The following is a 14,102-nucleotide window of genomic DNA, read 5'->3' on the forward strand; positions in this document are numbered from 1 at the left end:
ACCGATGAACAAGGATTCCGATCCAACGAAGGCAGCGCCTGGGTTCGAAGAAAGGTCGCACACCTGAACACGGCATGGCTGCAGGCAGGTAGCGACGTACGGGTCCGGTGCACTTCTGGCCAGGCATGGTAGAAGCCAAGCCAAAACCTGGATAACGTGAAGACGACGATCGTTAGCCATGTGCTCTATCGTGCTGCTTCCATGCCAAACGTGAACCGCTTTGCTTCCGCGAACATCGGCTCGTCCGTCAAATTTCGCCGGAGCAAAATGTCCAACTCGCAACCACCTAAAAAAAAGAACACGTACACACGATATAAATACGTGTACGTCCGAACCGAATACTGGATGCCATTTCGCCAACAATTCTGAGACGAGCTTCTTTCTGGTATTCACTTGTTTTCCTTCGACGACTGAACTAATCAGTTGAACAGTGGTGTCTCCGAAGCAGCTTCCCCGCATGCACCGTAGGTGAATCTAGAGAAACCGTTTCCCCGTTAGTGTCGTATAGTTACAGCACATAAACGTAAAATAAAGACAAGAACAACAGAAAGGAGACGAGCAAGCAGCCCGGAGGGACCGCGCCCCCCGCTGTGCACGCGCTCCTCCCTTCACCCTCCGCCTGTAGGCATCTGGTTTTGCTCATGCGGTGAATGCCGAACTGTTACCAATACACACCAAAAGGTATTGGCGTATGTGTGCCAGCTCCGCATTCAGAGAGTAGATCGCGCTTTCCAATACTTGCAAAAGAAAAAGAAAAAACTAAATGACCGCACGGGTAAGTGGAAAGGAGGGTTGTGCTATGCGCCTCTGAAAAGATGCCAAAGAAAGAGCCTAATGTGAGGGAAGAAGCCTGTTCTCTTTTCGGCAGTGTACGAACTTAATTGACATACAAGAAAATATATATATATAAATAAATACCATGTTGCCGAAAGTAATAACCAATATCGCACAATAAAAACAAAAGAGAACTGCTCTTCCCAGAGCGTATGAAAAGTTTGAGACATCGACTTAATACTGCATTCCTCAGTGCTAGCATGTAATTGGCTTCATATCACGTACATCTAAATTGGTTTTTAAAGAAAAAAACAAATATCTGAAAGAATTATTCCGACATCTGGCCACAACAATTTTCATCCTATTGATTAGTGCGTCTAGAGCAGACTGGAGCACAAAAAAGGCATGTTCACTTCGCCACACCAATTCGTCCGTCTAGACACCAAAATGTCGAGCCGGAAACCATCTCAATACTTTTTAGCTCATAAAAACATGTAGGAGAACGCTTTTCAAATTTCGTTTTCTGCTCCTGAATAAGTTAAGAATCCCTTAGTCTCCTCCTTCCTCCTGCATTGCTTGATTTCACTAGAATTTGAGAGAGAAATAAAGGGCCCTAGCGGAGCGAAATAATTTTTTTTTTCATTGCGCTGTACTGCATACAGGCCCCATATATTTTTTGTCCCTTCTATCTCAGCATATGGTTAACATGCGCAGGCTTTTTCCTGTTTACCAGTTGCGTCTTATAAGCTGTGCCGTCCATTTCATCCTGTTGCATGTTTTACCGCTACACTAGCACCATCACCTTTAAATCTGTTAGAAGAAACAAGCAGTGCAAGACCAAAGAGAGGTTGTTCTGGAGAATACAAGAATATAAATTTACAGGACAGGAATATAAAACGATAACGTACAATTCGAAAGGGAGGACTTCGATAAAATGCACAGATGGTATTGTGCCGGTTTTTCTGGTTTGTTCATGTTTTTTTTTTTTTATCTGTCAGTATCACGTCCTCTAACAATTTCGCTGCACCATTTCCTGTTAAGTTTCCGTGCAATGTACAGCGGGGTCCTTTATCGAATTCAAGGCAGCAGCCGTGACGTTATCGCCTGGAAACGGGAATGCACAAGACACAGTTCTGTTCCGCGCCGTCTGCGCAAAGATAATTTGCTTCACTTTTTAGTTTGCTGGTTTCCTTGCGGCATCGGACAAAAGCACCGCCGGTCAACGTGAGTTATGTGCTTTCCGCGCTCCTGGGTGTTTGAGCCTGCGGCAAGCATCGGCACAAACAAGTCAGAGGAAACGGGGGTGGCAGGCGGGGGGCATGAGGAGTTCGTGAAGTAAAAAAAAAATCTCCTTCCTAGTAGACCAGAGGGAAGCGTACTCGGGCTTCGGACATTACGGTGGAATGCCGAAAGCTGGGCAGGGGCTGCGGCATTCGGTCGTCCGATTGGGGGGTAACCAAACACCGAGAGTCGGCGGGCACACCGCGGCAGTATGCTCGAGCTCCGCGTCAAAAGGGGCGCTCTTCGAAGACAGCCGCGGCAACAGCGAAAAGCCTGGACCTCACTATTTCGACGTCACACAATGACGACCTCACTCAACCTCAAACTCACGCGTGAGTTTGAGGTTCAATTTGGTGACCTCACACAAAAAATTTCTAGCTGTCACCGACCTCACCTCGACCTCACCTCGACCTCACCTCAACCTCACCTCACTCCGTGAGGTTGAGGTCATTTTGAGGTTCAGGTCAATCTCATGAGGCCGAAACCTCAAGAGGTTGTCCACCTCTGCTTAGGAGACACCCTCAAAGATCCGGAAGACGGCGATGCGCATGTGACGCCTTTGTTGCCACTGCGCAGAAACTTTGTTCTCCAGTAGAATGCGGCAGCGTAGTAGGTACATTAAGCTCAGGACTAAGTTTTTTTTTTCATAGTTTCTAGCGACCCCATTATTCTACGACGCGCATCACCAAATGTGGCGGTAGAGACAGAAAAGAAGGGTGTACGACTGAAAACCGGCCGAGAAACTCGGGTAATCAACTTCAAAACAACTCCCTTCTCTTTCCTTCGCAGCATTCTCCGTCCTCGAGCAAAGAGGTTGCAGTCGGAGTGGTTGCCCGCGCCGACCATTAACGCGCGTTATAGGTGTTCACTCAACGACGGAATGGACAGGAGCGAGGACGGTTGTTGGTCACTTTGCTTACTGGCGCCAACCGATTTCCTTTCGGCTTCTGCGGTGGCTTATTCGCCCTCTCGGACTGCATGATTTCGATGGCCTTTTCTAGATTTAGGTGTATGCTGCACGTGCCCCCCCCCCCATTTCTCTCCTCAAATATGTGTGCACAACACTAACCTTGGTTTAAGATACGTTGTTCCTATGCTATGCTCAGAAGGTTAAATAAAGATCAGGCTTCCGAGATAGCACAGCTTTTGCCACTTTGGTCGTGAAGGAGAGCTTTGGCTTTAAAAGAAAACAGTCCACGGCTCTCCTCCTCCTAAGCGGCAATATGTACTTAGCAAAACCCGGCACGTGAATTATGAAACAAAAATAAAAACGAAAAAAGCAGATGACTCAAATGCCTCGAACAGTGGCCAAATAATCCCGATCTTGGTAAATAGAAGCAGATATACGGAAAGTGGCGCACTCTGTATTTTTACGTCAGTTATATCGACCTATCATTGCGGATTTAGGGTTTGTTGGTATTTTTCAGGAAGTCCAATTTCCCAAGTGGAAGCGAGATTTTACAAGTACCAATAATAACAATCACTTCAGTGCGAGCTCATTCCAAGGAGACCGTAAAAACACAGGGAGCATTATTGTTGTAGCATTTTTATGACTTCGAATAAGTTCTAAGCAGGTGCTTTACATTTTCATGCTTAAAACAAAGAAGCAGAACTCTCCTGCTATTTTCACCTGACTTCAGTTCCGTTTATTACCTTAATTAATACATAGAGGCATTACATAAGGCGTAGGTTCTTATACAAACACTAGTGATCATGGTAATTAGTTACTGGGAACAATGGTCAGATAAAAGTTGCGAAAACGAAGATGGTCATTTTCGTGGATTTCTTGTAGCAATTTCGTGGAGGAGGCCGTTCCAGTCTATGGTGGTTCGAATGAAAAACGAAGCAGTAAAGGCGGTCGTCCGGCGTGTGGGTTCGCAATGTGAAGTGGATGACTGGTTCGTTAAGATATGCGTGCTGCTGCAGTGATTAATGGGGCTTGATTAAGTGATGAAAAAAAAAAAAACGTGACACAATAAAATGCTGGAAATGCGATGTCGACATAAAAGTGTCGATACACCGGATTCTGTTTTTAGGGATCAAAACCTGATTTTCTATGAGTATGATGCATGAATCAATTTAACAGCGCAATCTTTAACCAATTCTTTTTGACGAGATATGCTTGATTGGCCTCCAGATGTGTCGCATGCATTTTAAATTTTTGGCCTAACAAATGAATTATAAGCCAGTAGTTTTGAACACGGCGGTGCATTCCACAAATTCTCTGAGTTTTTGTCAGATGTTGATATAATGTTACTGACGTATGTCCTGACGTTACTGACGTATGATATAATGTTACTGACGTATGGCAGTGGCACGCCTGCTCCTTGCCACTGCCAGCAAGTCGACCAGCGGCTCGTCGTCCCTCAAAGCGTCCCTCCCGCTCCACTGGCGCTGTCGAAGACACAACCGGGGCCATCATTCTCACCAAACTCGGCGGGCCTGCACCACGTGTCGGCAGAAGAGGTTCCTGGAAGTCCAAAGGGAACAGCGATGGGCTGAACCGCGTCCATGCCACGGATAGAAGGTTTCAGGCCTGGGCATGTGTACGCGCTGGCGGCCTAACCAGACGCGGACGCCCGCCTGCCCTGAATTTCTAGCCTACGAGGCGGCTGCGGGCCAGCACCGGAGACGCAAGGAGGATTCCTCTGTTACCGACACCGCCGAACGAGCGCCGCCACTGCCAGGTTCTAAGAGCCCACGCAAGCGGGGGCCCCCCTAAAGAAAAAGGAAAGAAAGGAAGGCCTGTAGAGAGGAACACGGCCAACCGTCATGAAAGGAGTAGCTTAAAAGACGCCGAACGAAACGTTTGTCAGTTGGAATTTCTATAATGTTTCTTCCATGTAGCCATTAAATCAGTTTGTGAAGTTTCACCGGAGTTTTATTCTGTGACCAAATTATGCCAACGCAGACACGACGACAACAACGATTACGACATGTGCGTCCCAAGACAAATCATGAATAGGGTTACACGTAAGCATTTACAAGAATGTACCTGTTCAAGCGGGGGGTTAACAGTTGCGTAAGGAAAGAAATAGGGAGCGCGATGGTGCGAGAAGGACAGGCAAGTGAATTTGCTGGTGATTACGGTCATTAGTGTAATATTGCACCATTCTGAATCGTTCTTAAACAAGTTCTAGAGAGCAGATTGGTGCGATGCGTTATAGATAGTGCGGTGACACAGTCGTCCGCAAATATGCGTATATTAGAGGAGACACATTAAAGTGAATCATTAAAATATATGAAAATAACAGGAAGGCAAGAGCAGATACTTGCAGCATACCGGAAGTTACTGGGAGGGGGCTAGACAAATTATTGTTGACCGAAACCATTTGCGTACGAATATACAAAAATTCCCGTATCCACATCAGACCATTAGGATCCAGGTTTAGTAGTTGAACTTTTAGTTGTAAGCGGTAGTTAGGCACTTTATCAAATGCTTTCTCTAAATCCAAAATAGATTGTACCGATTCGCACATCGATGACCAGGTTAAGACGCAAGTCATGAAGAAAATAGTTATTTGGGTTTCACAGGAGAAAGCTATGCGAAACCTATGCTGTGACGGGTGAAAATAGTTGTTACCATCTAAGAAAAAATAATTTGACAGTAGACGTGTATTTTGATTTTGCATGACACGCTTGTTAGCGAGATAGTTCGATAATTTAATGAAGAGCTTCTGTTGTCTTTCTTGTAGATTTGAATGACCTATGCCACTTACCAATCATCCGGAAAGGTAGTGAAGAAAGTGACTGAGAACAGTAATGACAGGCAATAAGCAGCCGGGTGTCTTGTGTTTCTTGGAATTTTATAGTTCATACCTTCATGCCACACGATGATGATAGTGCAGTCTTCAGAGTTATGGATGAAATTCCGTCTTCATAAACTGCGATGCTTAGTATGACACCTTTCATATTGCAAAAAGAAAAAAGAAAAAGAAAGGGCCTCTTGATTTCATTCGAGAATACTGAGGAAAATGCGGAATTAAATGTGCCAGCACATTCAACGCGTGTGTCATTGGTGAGGGTAAGTGCGTATTTTGGGTTAGTACGCAACAAATTTGGAAGTGTAGTATTATAAAAAGGACGTTTTAAGCTGCGAATGACAGTCAAATATTCATCTTGAGCTACCTAACATATAGTTTTGCTATCAAATTGTGTTGCCGCTATCTTCCCAATAGAGGCGCTTATTTTTCGATTTTTTTTAAAGAATCAGTAAAGCATGGTTTTTGGTTACTTGTACGAATGTTGACGGTTGGTATATGTTTATCAGGTGAATCATTTATTTATTTTTAAAGATTGCCCAGTTATCATGTGTCGATTGAATGTCATATGTAGCTTGTTATGCAGGAAAGTAGGTCTTAAGTTCTTGATTTATCGCCCCTTAATGGCTATTTTCTTAAAGTGTTACAGTCTTCTTCAAGGTCATATTTGGCATTACAAGAAAAAAGAAGGCGGCTGGAATGACATTTTGGTCTATAATTCTCTGAAGGTAAGTAATGAATGAGACGGCATCGGGTTTACTAGCCAAAATAAAGTCAAGAATGATTTTAGATTGCGATAAGGTGCGCGTTGGTTCTGAAAGCAATTGTGATAAATTACCGTTGAAATGTATTGCAATAAAGTTGCCTTTTGCGGAACCTACTATTGAGGCAGGTGGAAGATTACGCAATTCTATGTTTGGGAAGGTAAAATCCCCGAAAATGAGGATAGAGGCACTTGGGGTAGCTTGCTGTGAGTTAGATTAGGTTGTTATTTTGCTCGTTAGAAAAGTCATGGGTCGAATGGGGTCGCCTGTAGCAGACTCCCAGTAACAGTGCTATTGGTTATGAATGACACAGTAACTTAATTATTCCGGTCTTAGATTAGCCGTTTTGGGGCTCCGCAGCCTCTTTAGGTGTTTTAAACCGCGCGCGCGTTTTCCTATTTGTGTTGTGTTTGCGCGAGCAGCGCGAGTGCGCATGAGTGAGCAGATAATCTTGGGGGCGGGATGTTAGCGGTGAAAGACGCGGGCAGATACGCGCGTCGAAGCAAGGCGCGAGGCCTTTTTTCGCCCCGGCGGGGCAAGCAGCGAGCGTCATGGGCCAGCGGGGTGTGCAGGGACTACGGAAAGCAGACCGGCGTCACGAAGGTGGAAGGAGTGCCTGCAGAAACAGCCTGGGCGTATTCGCGTGAGTTGCTGTAACGCGAGGAGCAATGCTTCTTGTTCCGCCGTGAGCGCTTTGGCCTTATTGCTCGCCCTATTCGCTTCGCAGTGTGTTTTGTCTCGCCGCGGTAAAGCCCTGACATGTTTCCCGCTTCTCTTCGCTGTTCTATTGTCGCGCGCATGAACAGCATGTTCTCAGCGCAGTAGCGCCTGATGTTGTTTCCTTTCTTTTTAATGCATTTTAGTTTATCCGGAATAAAGCGGGGTTATTAAGAGACTGGATTTGTCACTCTTCAGTCGAGACCATGGCTCGCGGACCGGTTTTTTGAAGGCGAGGCCTTCATCTGGCGCCCAATGTGGGGCCTGAACCCATGACCCTGAGGTTAAGTCTCATGCTCTACGGACAGAGCTAGCCGGGCCTCTGTCGCTCACTGTTAAGTCAAAGTCCCTTCACGTCTAAATGACGAGTGACGCCATAAAACGTCATTATTTCAGCTGTGAGAATCGGAGCGGTGACCACGACAAACGATTTCTAGGGAAAGTCTGCTCTGAACAGCTGCCAACTAGCATATCCGTTATGCTGTCAGAGTGTAGCTTGCCCTGACAGAAGCGTCCATTCAGTTCGTGGTGACATCCTCGATCATATTGATAAAGCCATACAACTGATTGAACGGATAAAGGAGGCCTTCCCGTTCACAGTATTTTGTTATCCTCTCCTCTTTGTTAACCTCATTACTTCATTTTTTTCTTGTACGATGTGCACCTAAACATCGAACACATAAGGTGGGTGGCCCGAAATGGAACTCGCATACTGGGCTCGTGCCGTTCAGGCACTCGTCAGCTCTGTGATCTGTGGTCCGTTGAGATTCCCCTACTCATTCTGCCTGATTTTATCCTTGGAAAGGCCAAAGACATTGATGCTGATGATTACGACGCAGCTGCTGATTTCGTGGTGCCGGTTTTATGTAAACCACGATTTACAGGGGGCTTAGAGCGAGGAGACAAGGATAAGAGAGTGACGCAGGACGGTCACTCGTCTGCTGGCGCTAAACCTCCCTGTAAATCATGGCCTGCCAACTGTACCAAAACTCAGCTTTGCTTAAACCATGTGAACCGTACTTGCGCGGGCAGAGGAGACTTATCGGGAGATATAGGACTGTGGTCGTACAACCAGAAAGTTCGGTCAAAAATCAGGAGTCTCCCGCGGACGTCAGCAGAGTTGGCAGGCATGCGGAAGAGCCTTGCAACTCGGCCAAGTTGATGCCTGCGCTGGGCTTGTGATCCACTAGCTCATGGCTTTCCTCTGCATCGGCGATTCTGCAGAACGTGGCAATGCTCTGCCCCAGGCACTCTGCGGCCTCCGCAGAACAAGCTCGCGAGACCGTAGGCAGTCGGTAGCATAACGTGACTCAATCATTCTTCTCTGGTCCAACCTGTTCGGCCTTCGTCCTCGCTCAACATTTTTAACGCACGACGCGCCAACGCCAGGTCGTTGCGAAGAATAGCCCTATATTCATTGTAATCGGCCATTACAGGAGTTCAATGCAAATGCTAACACTTGAATTGGTTATGAGCGACACAGTAACTAAATTATTCCGATCTTAAATTAGACGTTTACAACAAAACATAAAATTTGCTGACGATCTGCTATGAGAACACCACCGCTCTTTGATAATTCACGGTCACTTGGGTGAACTTTGATATCAGACAAGTTGCGCCAGAACTTTGATATCACTAACGTCATTTTGTAGCCAGTTTTCTGTTAGAATAAGCAAGTTGCCTTGTGTTGATGCGATGATGTTAGAAACGAGCCTAATCTCCTCTGAAGATAACTGCGTACGTTAATGAAGATTGCGGGAAACGAAAGATCCCTTCTGGGAGTTAGTGTACTCTGTCTCTATTGATGGGATGCGGTGACTGCTACTCGATTTCTGTTAGTTATACACATCGTCGAAAGCTTACCATTTAGGGCCAATGCGATCTGAATTTGAGTCCGGACTTAATCAAGACTCAGATCATGATCTGAGCGTGAATGAGCCCGAGAGAGTCGGTACATGTGTGCGTCCGCCGACCTGTGGGTGATTATAAAATGGTCTGAGCCTCGCGCCTGGAACCGCAGTGAGTCTGGTGAAACTAATACAGGGGGGCGCCACTCGCGAATAAAAAAGATAAAAATGCCGAATAAAAAAAAAAACACGAACAGGATGGCAGCAACGCGAGCACGAAAACGCAGAATTATTCCCTCCTGAACAAAAATCCAAACGGGTTGTTTGTTACTTAGAAATATTTTATCGCGCCTTTCAAATAAAAAATTCAACTGCACTATATCTCAGTTTTCACCACTTATGATCTAGTCATCCGAAACGGGTGACGTGCTGTGCGCAGTTCATTTTGGTCATTTTGCATTTGACGCTGACTCTAGTCACTGTAAGCGAAAACGCGATCAATTTATAGCTCTTGCTTAAGATGAAAATCGAAATGCCTGCAAATAGTACTCAACCCCATCCCGTCTTTGTGCATATGAGTGTTGAATTGTATTGTTGATCGCAGCGTCAGTACAGCTCCTTAGTCGGCGGTCATTTTGAGTAGATTCCTTGAGCAGTCAGAGTACTTTTCGTGTTCCTGCATACGATATCGCGTGATAAACAATGGCACAATTTATCTAAGTATCTGTAAGATGCTTGGATATCGCGTCTTCAATTTCTTAAATTTCAGTACACAGGGAAGCGTGCGACCCCCGAGTAAGGATCGTTTGTTCGTGCTGCCCAGAAGCTTGTCACCTGTTTCGGGATCTTTTCAGCGCATGGCCGCTGTTCGGCGCCGTTTTGTTTGATTGGTTCTCAGAATGGTCATGTGTTTCAATCTTGTGGCGCAAAATTTTGAGCTGTCGAAATGGCTTCTTGCAGTGCCGTCAAAATGACGTTAAGTTGCAGACACATCTTTAGCAGAGCTATTCACGCCGACTGAATAGTAGATATCAGTAACTGCGGACGGAAAAAAAAAACTGTATAGATGATTGGGAGGAAAACACTTATGCTTGTATTACGGATGAGATAAAAGGTACTATTCCTGTAATCTGACTGGTTCACGTTGTGCAGCGGTAAATACGTCATGCATACACATCAGACTGTTATGACAAAATGAAGTTTCATGACATAAACAATGTCCTGTCATTGACGAAAATGGCAGAAGTTGGGCGCCACGTTAGGCGAGTGCATAAAGCCGCGAATTTGATGTGGAGTACAGGAGGCTGTCAACTCACCGCTGTTTGGTACAAAATTACTCTCGGTGGTGATGTAAGCTGAGACATCTTGCTGTAATTACAGAAAGTACTGAAACGACGCTATAAGAGTAGTTTTCAGCCGCGCAACCTTTTGAAGGATTAAAATGGAAGCGCAAATTTACAGCCGCACGAGGGCACTATCTGTCTTCCCGTCGCAAACGCTTTGCTCTCGCAGAGAAATCATTGATCCGTGAGGTTGCCAAGCGAAGCAATGGCGGTCTGCTAACTCAAGCGGCTTATCTGCGCGAGATGAGGCATTTCAGAGAGCACTGCGACGCTTTCGAATTATCTGTCTGGACAGTTCGTAAGTGCGACCACCCGAGGAGTCATATGGTGCTGTGACAGGCTCGGCGGCACCGTTAGACGCACGATGCTGAACTTCGTACTTTTCTTTGCACAGGCGCTACTGGAATGCAGTGGATCGGGCTGTGGCGACTTCCATGTGTCCCCGGGCCATCTGTCTTTTGTGACGTCGGTGACGCGACATCGGCAACCAAGTTTGCATACGGGTGTGTTTGGGTCGCTTATATCGGTGCAATCAGATGGAAACCGCATGGAAGGACTATCACCGTTACCTCGTTTGGACACATCGTTTGGCGCAGCGGCAACATCCGAGACTTCGTGGGAACGGCCTAAAAAGACTGGACGGACAGCAGATCTCTTCAGTGGGCTCGGCGGCACCGTTAGACGCATGATGCTGAACTTCGTACTTTTCTTTGCACAGGTTAGTGACAAATGGTCCTTCACAAGTTGCCTTAGAAGCGATTGTGCCTGCCTTGTCATGCTGCCGATCCCCCAGTGTATTTTTTGTTGCTGCCATGAGTAATCGCGAGTGCTTTGCATGCTGTTGAAGCTAAGTGGCGATGTGGAGGAGAACCCTGTGCCTGATGAACAGAAACTGGATCAAATTCTGAGCACTGTCACGGAAATTAAGGCTACCCAAACTGCTTTGCAAGGTGAACTTGAGGGTGTTCAGTTCAGGCTCACTGAAATAGAAGACACATTAGCGTCGCTAAAGCTATGTAATGAAAAAGTGCAGAAATGTGAGGAATCTGTAGTGGTGATGCATAAGGAATTGTTCCAAATCACTAAAAGACTGGATGCCCTGGAAAATAGGAGCCGTAGAAATAATATTGTGACCTATGGATTGAAAGAGGAAAATAACGAGAGTGCCTCCGAGCTTCAAAAAAAAGTAGAAAACAATCTCTTGAGAAGCAAATTGGAAGTCCAGGTCAGATCCATAAAACGCATCCATCGTGTTGGCAGGAAAGATGCTGGCAATGAACGCCCTGTCATCTTGCGCTTTTATGATTTCACTGAAAAGGTTAAGGTTTTTCAAAGTTGCCATAAGCTAAAGAACAGTGGAATATCAATATCTGAGAATTTCTCGGTTCCTGTGCGCGAAATACGCAAAAAATTATGGCAGTATTTAAATTGAATCGTGACAATGGGGATAAAGTAAGTTTAGTTTTTGACAAGCTCAAAATAAACAATAATATGTACGCATGGGATCCCACAGAGGATAAAAGGGTACCAGTGAAGCAAACGAAAAACACATTTTCGAAATCTCATGGTGCTCCCGCTGAATGACGTTTTCACAATATACCATTAATCATTCTGAGTTTCAATGCTAGGAGCATTGTTAATAAGGATGATAAATTATAAGAATTATTCCTGCTTTACAGTTCAGACGTACTAATAATTACAGAAACATGGTTGCATTCTTCCATACATGACTCGGAAATCGTCCCTGAGTCTTACACACTTCTTCTGATCGGAACAGCCGTGGTGGTGGGGTTGCTATTGCCATTAATCAGAACCTCTACTTCAAGGAAGAGGAAGGCATGGACGGCCATTAAAGTGTTTGGTGCATGATAACAACGGGTAATGATAAGCAGTAATCGGTGGTATTTTTAGGTGCCCGAACGCAACAGATGACTATCTTTTGAAAGGGCATGACTATTTGAATTCTAAAATGAAAGAACGGACTAAAATCATATTATCTGGAGATTTCAATTTACCCGGAATTGATTGGACCACCTTAACTCCAGGAAGAAAGGAAGTGACCAATTGCGAACTGCTTTTAAACATAATGTTCAGTTTTTTGTTTACAGCAGCTGGTTACTATTGCCGACACGCATTCGGGGCTATACTACCTCAGTGCTTAATCTTGTTATTGTATCTAGCATGTGAACCCCGGAACTTGTCATTGCGGAAAGTATATCAGACCATAAGTTACTCGCATTAACATTTCCACAGATGGGACAGCAGAGCACCGCAGTCCACCTTGAGCAGACACGTATTGTAACGAAAGGTTATAGTCGGGCTTATGACGTGAGCATCATCGACTTTATAGATTTAAAGTCGGATATTTATATTTTGGAAAACCGGTCAGTTGTTTAATTACGGCTAAAGCTCAAGGAAACGATAATATACTGGGAAGAAAAATTCATTCCATCCAAGACGAAAAGAAGACAACGTAAAACGCCATATATTACCCGCAATATTATTCACCTAAAGCGAAAACTCGTGAGAATTCGTAGAAGTAAAAAATCACTTGCGGAAATATGTGAACTCCCCCCCCCCCCTGTTCATGAAAAAAATTAAAGAGGCGAGAGTAAGGTTTTTTTCAAGCACAATGTCGAACTTTATGTCTACACAACCACAGAAATGTTGGCGCTATTCTTCAAAATCTGATGACGCGATCTCAAAAATATAAGTTGACGGATGTATCATAAATATCAGTGAGCGATTGCAAACTATTTAAATTCATACTTCCAATCTGTCTTCACACGTGCAACACCGGTGAATGCAACCCCTGCCCAGCACACTAGCCACATGCCCGAAGTGGTGATAACACAAACAGGCGTAATTAACTTACTCTTGCAAATAGATACGAAAAAGTGTCCTGGTCCTGATGGCATCTCAAACGTATTCATCAGACGCTATGCTGAGTAGACTGCTCCTTTTCTGTGCGCAAAATGTACCGAGTCACTTAAAACAGGTACTGTTCCACAAGATTGGCTCCATTCAAAGGTGAACCCTATTCACAAGGGCGGCAGCAAATTGCTGGGGAACGCATACCAACCTATATCATTAATCAGTTCTTGTTGCAAGGTAATGGAGCATATAATTCATAATGCTATCATAACATACTTAGAAGAGAACAACCTTCTATTCCCCAGACTACATGGCTTTCGAAATAAATTGTCAACAGCTACTCAACTGTTTGAAATCACACTGACCTGGCATCAATAATTATTTCTCGACTACAGGCTGATACAATCCTCATAAATTTCGCTAAAGCTTTCGATCGTGTTCACCATAAAAAATTGATTTTAAAACTAGAAACGATAGGTATTGATCTGAAAATAGTAGCATGGATAGAAGCCTATCTTTCCAACCGTAAACAGTTCATGTCAATAAATGGTTTCGACTCAGATTACCTTGAAGTCCTTCGGGGGTCCCGCAGGGCTCCGTTCTTGGGCCCCTGCTGTTTCTCATATATGTAAATGATATCTATTTGTGTGCCGAACATGGAGTGACAATGAGACTTTCTGCAGATGACTGCGTGATTTATACAGCCGTGAACAGCTCTGGTGACCAAATGAAACTTCAGTC

Source organism: Amblyomma maculatum, chromosome 10 (assembly GCF_055883805.1).
Source record: "Amblyomma maculatum isolate TAMU_Amacu chromosome 10, ASM5588380v1, whole genome shotgun sequence".
In the NCBI taxonomy this organism is placed as follows: domain Eukaryota; kingdom Metazoa; phylum Arthropoda; class Arachnida; order Ixodida; family Ixodidae; genus Amblyomma; species Amblyomma maculatum.